We start from the raw sequence: 7500 nt of genomic DNA on the forward strand, positions 1-7500 counted from the left end.
GCGTTCGTACGATATTTGGCGACGCAAAAATGAGCGATTTCCCAGCTCGATGGAATTCGGCGCGAGAGAAACGATGCCCCGTAACGCACATGAGAGCAATCCGGGCCAATTTCTCCCGTTTGATGGGGTCTATGTGTACAAATTTTGACTTTTTTGAGTGCACGTGCAAATCTGCTGAAAAAGCCTGTGGAAGTTTCACGGCGTTCGTACGATATTTGGCGACGCAAAAATGAGCGATTTCCCAGCTCGATGGAATTCGGAGCGAGAGAAACGATGCCCCGTAACGCACATGAGAGCAATCCCGGCCAATTTCTCCCGTTTGATGGGGTCTATGTGTACAAATTTTGACTTTTTTGAGTGCACGTGCCAATCTGCTGGAAAAGCCTGTGGAAGTTTCACGGCGTTCGTACGATATTTGGCGACGCAAAAATGAGCGATTTCCCAGCTCGATGGAATTCGGCGCGACAGAAACGATGCCCCGTAACGCACATGAGAGCAATCCGGGCCAATTTCTCCCGTTTGATGGGGTCTATGTGTAAAAATTTTGACTTTTTTGAGTGCAGGTGCAAATCTGCTGGAAAAGCCTGTGGAAGTTTCACGGCGTTCGTACGATATTTGGCGACGCAAAAATGAGCGATTTCCAAGCTCGATGGAATTCGGAGCGAGAGAAACGATGCCCCGTAACGCACATGAGAGCAATCCGGGCCAATTTCTCCCGTTTGATGGGGTCTATGTGTAAAAATTTTGACTTTTTGGAGTGCAGGTGCAAATCTGCTGAAAAAGCCTGTGGAAGTTTCACGGCGTTCGTACGATATTTGGCGACGCAAAAATGAGCGATTTCCCAGCTCGAGAGAATTCGGCGCGAGAGAAACGATGCCCCGTAACGCACATGAGAGCAATCCGGGCCAATTTCTCCCGTTTGATGGGGTCTATGTGTAAAAATTTTGACTTTTTTGAGTGCACGTGCAAATCTGCTGGAAAAGCCTGTGGAAGTTTCACGGCGTTCGTACGATATTTGGCGACGCAAAAATGAGCGATTTCCCAGCTCGATGGAATTCGGCGCGAGAGAAACGATGCCCCGTAACGCACATGAGAGCAATCCCGGCCAATTTCTCCCGTTTGATGGGGTCTATGTGTAAAAATTTTGACTTTTTTGAGTGCACGTGCAAATCTGCTGGAAAAGCCTGTGGAAGTTTCACGGCGTTCGTACGATATTTGGCGACGCAAAAATGAGCGATTTCCCAGCTCGATGGAATTCGGCGCGACAGAAACGATGCCCCGTAACGCACATGAGAGCAATCCGGGCCAATTTCTCCCGTTTGATGGGGTCTATGTGTAAAAATTTTGACTTTTTTGAGTGCACGTGCAAATCTGCTGAAAAAGCCTGTGGAAGTTTCACGGCGTTCGTACGATATTTGGCGACGCAAAAATGAGCGATTTCCCAGCTCGAGAGAATTCGGCGCGAGAGAAACGATGCCCCGTAACGCACATGAGAGCAATCCGGGCCAATTTCTCCCGTTTGATGGGGTCTATGTGTACAAATTTTGACTTTTTTGAGTGCACGTGCAAATCTGCTGAAAAAGCCTGTGGAAGTTTCACGGCGTTCGTACGATATTTGGCGACGCAAAAATGAGCGATTTCCCAGCTCGATGGAATTCGGCGCGACAGAAACGATGCCCCGTAACGCACATGAGAGCAATCCGGGCCAATTTCTCCCGTTTGATGGGGTCTATGTGTAAAAATTTTGACTTTTTTGAGTGCACGTGCAAATCTGCTGAAAAAGCCTGTGGAAGTTTCACGGCGTTCGTACGATATTTGGCGACGCAAAAATGAGCGATTTCCCAGCTCGAGAGAATTCGGCGCGAGAGAAACGATGCCCCGTAACGCACATGAGAGCAATCCGGGCCAATTTCTCCCGTTTGATGGGGTCTATGTGTAAAAATTTTGACTTTTTTGAGTGCAGGTGCAAATCTGCTGGAAAAGCCTGTGGAAGTTTCACGGCGTTCGTACGATATTTGGCGACGCAAAAATGAGCGATTTCCCAGCTCGATGGAATTCGGAGCGAGAGAAACGATGCCCCGTAACGCACATGAGAGCAATCCCGGCCAATTTCTCCCGTTTGATGGGGTCTATGTGTACAAATTTTGACTTTTTTGAGTGCACGTGCCAATCTGCTGAAAAAGCCTGTGGAAGTTTCACGGCGTTCGTACGATATTTGGCGACGCAAAAATGAGCGATTTCCCAGCTCGATGGAATTCGGCGCGAGAGAAACGATGCCCCGTAACGCACATGAGAGCAATCCCGGCCAATTTCTCCCGTTTGATGGGGTCTATGTGTAAAAATTTTGACTTTTTTGAGTGCACGTGCAAATCTGCTGAAAAAGCCTGTGGAAGTTTCACGGCGTTCGTACGATATTTGGCGACGCAAAAATGAGCGATTTCCCAGCTCGATGGAATTCGGAGCGAGAGAAACGATGCCCCGTAACGCACATGAGAGCAATCCCGGCCAATTTCTCCCGTTTGATGGGGTCTATGTGTAAAAATTTTGACTTTTTTGAGTGCACGTGCAAATCTGCTGAAAAAGCCTGTGGAAGTTTCACGGCGTTCGTACGATATTTGGCGACGCAAAAATGAGCGATTTCCCAGCTCGAGAGAATTCGGCGCGAGAGAAACGATGCCCCGTAACGCACATGAGAGCAATCCGGGCCAATTTCTCCCGTTTGATGGGGTCTATGTGTAAAAATTTTGACTTTTTTGAGTGCACGTGCAAATCTGCTGGAAAAGCCTGTGGAAGTTTCACGGCGTTCGTACGATATTTGGCGACGCAAAAATGAGCGATTTCCCAGCTCGATGGAATTCGGCGCGACAGAAACGATGCCCCGTAACGCACATGAGAGCAATCCGGGCCAATTTCTCCCGTTTGATGGGGTCTATGTGTAAAAATTTTGACTTTTTTGAGTGCAGGTGCAAATCTGCTGAAAAAGCCTGTGGAAGTTTCACGGCGTTCGTACGATATTTGGCGACGCAAAAATGAGCGATTTCCCAGCTCGAGAGAATTCGGCGCGAGAGAAACGATGCCCCGTAACGCACATGAGAGCAATCCGGGCCAATTTCTCCCGTTTGATGGGGTCTATGTGTAAAAATTTTGACTTTTTTGAGTGCACGTGCAAATCTGCTGAAAAAGCCTGTGGAAGTTTCACGGCGTTCGTACGATATTTGGCGACGCAAAAATGAGCGATTTCCCAGCTCGAGAGAATTCGGCGCGAGAGAAACGATGCCCCGTAACGCACATGAGAGCAATCCCGGCCAATTTCTCCCGTTTGATGGGGTCTATGTGTACAAATTTTGACTTTTTTGAGTGCACGTGCCAATCTGCTGGAAAAGCCTGTGGAAGTTTCACGGCGTTCGTACGATATTTGGCGACGCAAAAATGAGCGATTTCCCAGCTCGATGGAATTCGGAGCGAGAGAAACGATGCCCCGTAACGCACATGAGAGCAATCCCGGCCAATTTCTCCCGTTTGATGGGGTCTATGTGTACAAATTTTGACTTTTTTGAGTGCACGTGCCAATCTGCTGGAAAAGCCTGTGGAAGTTTCACGGCGTTCGTACGATATTTGGCGACGCAAAAATGAGCGATTTCCCAGCTCGATGGAATTCGGCGCGACAGAAACGATGCCCCGTAACGCACATGAGAGCAATCCGGGCCAATTTCTCCCGTTTGATGGGGTCTATGTGTAAAAATTTTGACTTTTTTGAGTGCACGTGCAAATCTGCTGGAAAAGCCTGTGGAAGTTTCACGGCGTTCGTACGATATTTGGCGACGCAAAAATGAGCGATTTCCCAGCTCGATGGAATTCGGCGCGAGAGAAACGATGCCCCGTAACGCACATGAGAGCAATCCCGGCCAATTTCTCCCGTTTGATGGGGTCTATGTGTAAAAATTTTGACTTTTTTGAGTGCACGTGCAAATCTGCTGAAAAAGCCTGTGGAAGTTTCACGGCGTTCGTACGATATTTGGCGACGCAAAAATGAGCGATTTCCCAGCTCGATGGAATTCGGAGCGAGAGAAACGATGCCCCGTAACGCACATGAGAGCAATCCCGGCCAATTTCTCCCGTTTGATGGGGTCTATGTGTACAAATTTTGACTTTTTTGAGTGCACGTGCAAATCTGCTGAAAAAGCCTGTGGAAGTTTCACGGCGTTCGTACGATATTTGGCGACGCAAAAATGAGCGATTTCCCAGCTCGAGAGAATTCGGCGCGAGAGAAACGATGCCCCGTAACGCACATGAGAGCAATCCGGGCCAATTTCTCCCGTTTGATGGGGTCTATGTGTAAAAATTTTGACTTTTTTGAGTGCACGTGCAAATCTGCTGAAAAAGCCTGTGGAAGTTTCACGGCGTTCGTACGATATTTGGCGACGCAAAAATGAGCGATTTCCCAGCTCGATGGAATTCGGCGCGAGAGAAACGATGCCCCGTAACGCACATGAGAGCAATCCGGGCCAATTTCTCCCGTTTGATGGGGTCTATGTGTAAAAATTTTGACTTTTTTGAGTGCAGGTGCAAATCTGCTGAAAAAGCCTGTGGAAGTTTCACGGCGTTCGTACGATATTTGGCGACGCAAAAATGAGCGATTTCCCAGCTCGAGAGAATTCGGCGCGAGAGAAACGATGCCCCGTAACGCACATGAGAGCAATCCGGGCCAATTTCTCCCGTTTGATGGGGTCTATGTGTAAAAATTTTGACTTTTTTGAGTGCAGGTGCAAATCTGCTGGAAAAGCCTGTGGAAGTTTCACGGCGTTCGTACGATATTTGGCGACGCAAAAATGAGCAATTTCCCAGCTCGATGGAATTCGGAGCGAGAGAAACGATGCCCCGTAACGCACATGAGAGCAATCCCGGCCAATTTCTCCCGTTTGATGGGGTCTATGTGTACAAATTTTGACTTTTTTGAGTGCACGTGCCAATCTGCTGGAAAAGCCTGTGGAAGTTTCACGGCGTTCGTACGATATTTGGCGACGCAAAAATGAGCGATTTCCCAGCTCGATGGAATTCGGCGCGAGAGAAACGATGCCCCGTAACGCACATGAGAGCAATCCCGGCCAATTTCTCCCGTTTGATGGGGTCTATGTGTAAAAATTTTGACTTTTTTGAGTGCACGTGCAAATCTGCTGAAAAAGCCTGTGGAAGTTTCACGGCGTTCGTACGATATTTGGCGACGCAAAAATGAGCGATTTCCCAGCTCGATGGAATTCGGAGCGAGAGAAACGATGCCCCGTAACGCACATGAGAGCAATCCCGGCCAATTTCTCCCGTTTGATGGGGTCTATGTGTAAAAATTTTGACTTTTTTGAGTGCACGTGCAAATCTGCTGAAAAAGCCTGTGGAAGTTTCACGGCGTTCGTACGATATTTGGCGACGCAAAAATGAGCGATTTCCCAGCTCGAGAGAATTCGGCGCGAGAGAAACGATGCCCCGTAACGCACATGAGAGCAATCCGGGCCAATTTCTCCCGTTTGATGGGGTCTATGTGTAAAAATTTTGACTTTTTTGAGTGCACGTGCAAATCTGCTGGAAAAGCCTGTGGAAGTTTCACGGCGTTCGTACGATATTTGGCGACGCAAAAATGAGCGATTTCCCAGCTCGATGGAATTCGGCGCGACAGAAACGATGCCCCGTAACGCACATGAGAGCAATCCGGGCCAATTTCTCCCGTTTGATGGGGTCTATGTGTAAAAATTTTGACTTTTTTGAGTGCAGGTGCAAATCTGCTGAAAAAGCCTGTGGAAGTTTCACGGCGTTCGTACGATATTTGGCGACGCAAAAATGAGCGATTTCCCAGCTCGAGAGAATTCGGCGCGAGAGAAACGATGCCCCGTAACGCACATGAGAGCAATCCGGGCCAATTTCTCCCGTTTGATGGGGTCTATGTGTACAAATTTTGACTTTTTTGAGTGCACGTGCAAATCTGCTGAAAAAGCCTGTGGAAGTTTCACGGCGTTCGTACGATATTTGGCGACGCAAAAATGAGCGATTTCCCAGCTCGATGGAATTCGGCGCGACAGAAACGATGCCCCGTAACGCACATGAGAGCAATCCGGGCCAATTTCTCCCGTTTGATGGGGTCTATGTGTAAAAATTTTGACTTTTTTGAGTGCACGTGCAAATCTGCTGAAAAAGCCTGTGGAAGTTTCACGGCGTTCGTACGATATTTGGCGACGCAAAAATGAGCGATTTCCCAGCTCGAGAGAATTCGGCGCGAGAGAAACGATGCCCCGTAACGCACATGAGAGCAATCCGGGCCAATTTCTCCCGTTTGATGGGGTCTATGTGTAAAAATTTTGACTTTTTTGAGTGCAGGTGCAAATCTGCTGAAAAAGCCTGTGGAAGTTTCACGGCGTTCGTACGATATTTGGCGACGCAAAAATGAGCGATTTCCCAGCTCGATGGAATTCGGCGCGAGAGAAACGATGCCCCGTAACGCACATGAGAGCAATCCGGGCCAATTTCTCCCGTTTGATGGGGTCTATGTGTAAAAATTTTGACTTTTTTGAGTGCAGGTGCAAATCTGCTGAAAAAGCCTGTGGAAGTTTCACGGCGTTCGTACGATATTTGGCGACGCAAAAATGAGCGATTTCCCAGCTCGAGAGAATTCGGCGCGAGAGAAACGATGCCCCGTAACGCACATGAGAGCAATCCGGGCCAATTTCTCCCGTTTGATGGGGTCTATGTGTAAAAATTTTGACTTTTTTGAGTGCACGTGCAAATCTGCTGGAAAAGCCTGTGGAAGTTTCACGGCGTTCGTACGATATTTGGCGACGCAAAAATGAGCGATTTCCCAGCTCGATGGAATTCGGCGCGACAGAAACGATGCCCCGTAACGCACATGAGAGCAATCCGGGCCAATTTCTCCCGTTTGATGGGGTCTATGTGTAAAAATTTTGACTTTTTTGAGTGCAGGTGCAAATCTGCTGAAAAAGCCTGTGGAAGTTTCACGGCGTTCGTACGATATTTGGCGACGCAAAAATGAGCGATTTCCCAGCTCGAGAGAATTCGGCGCGAGAGAAACGATGCCCCGTAACGCACATGAGAGCAATCCGGGCCAATTTCTCCCGTTTGATGGGGTCTATGTGTACAAATTTTGACTTTTTTGAGTGCACGTGCAAATCTGCTGAAAAAGCCTGTGGAAGTTTCACGGCGTTCGTACGATATTTGGCGACGCAAAAATGAGCGATTTCCCAGCTCGATGGAATTCGGCGCGACAGAAACGATGCCCCGTAACGCACATGAGAGCAATCCGGGCCAATTTCTCCCGTTTGATGGGGTCTATGTGTAAAAATTTTGACTTTTTTGAGTGCACGTGCAAATCTGCTGAAAAAGCCTGTGGAAGTTTCACGGCGTTCGTACGATATTTGGCGACGCAAAAATGAGCGATTTCCCAGCTCGAGAGAATTCGGCGCGAGAGAAACGATGCCCCGTAACGCACATGAGAGCAAT

The sequence above is a fragment of the Lampetra planeri genome, chromosome 4 (genome assembly GCF_965212315.1).
Source record: "Lampetra planeri chromosome 4, kcLamPlan1.2.h2, whole genome shotgun sequence".
In the NCBI taxonomy this organism is placed as follows: domain Eukaryota; kingdom Metazoa; phylum Chordata; class Hyperoartia; order Petromyzontiformes; family Petromyzontidae; genus Lampetra; species Lampetra planeri.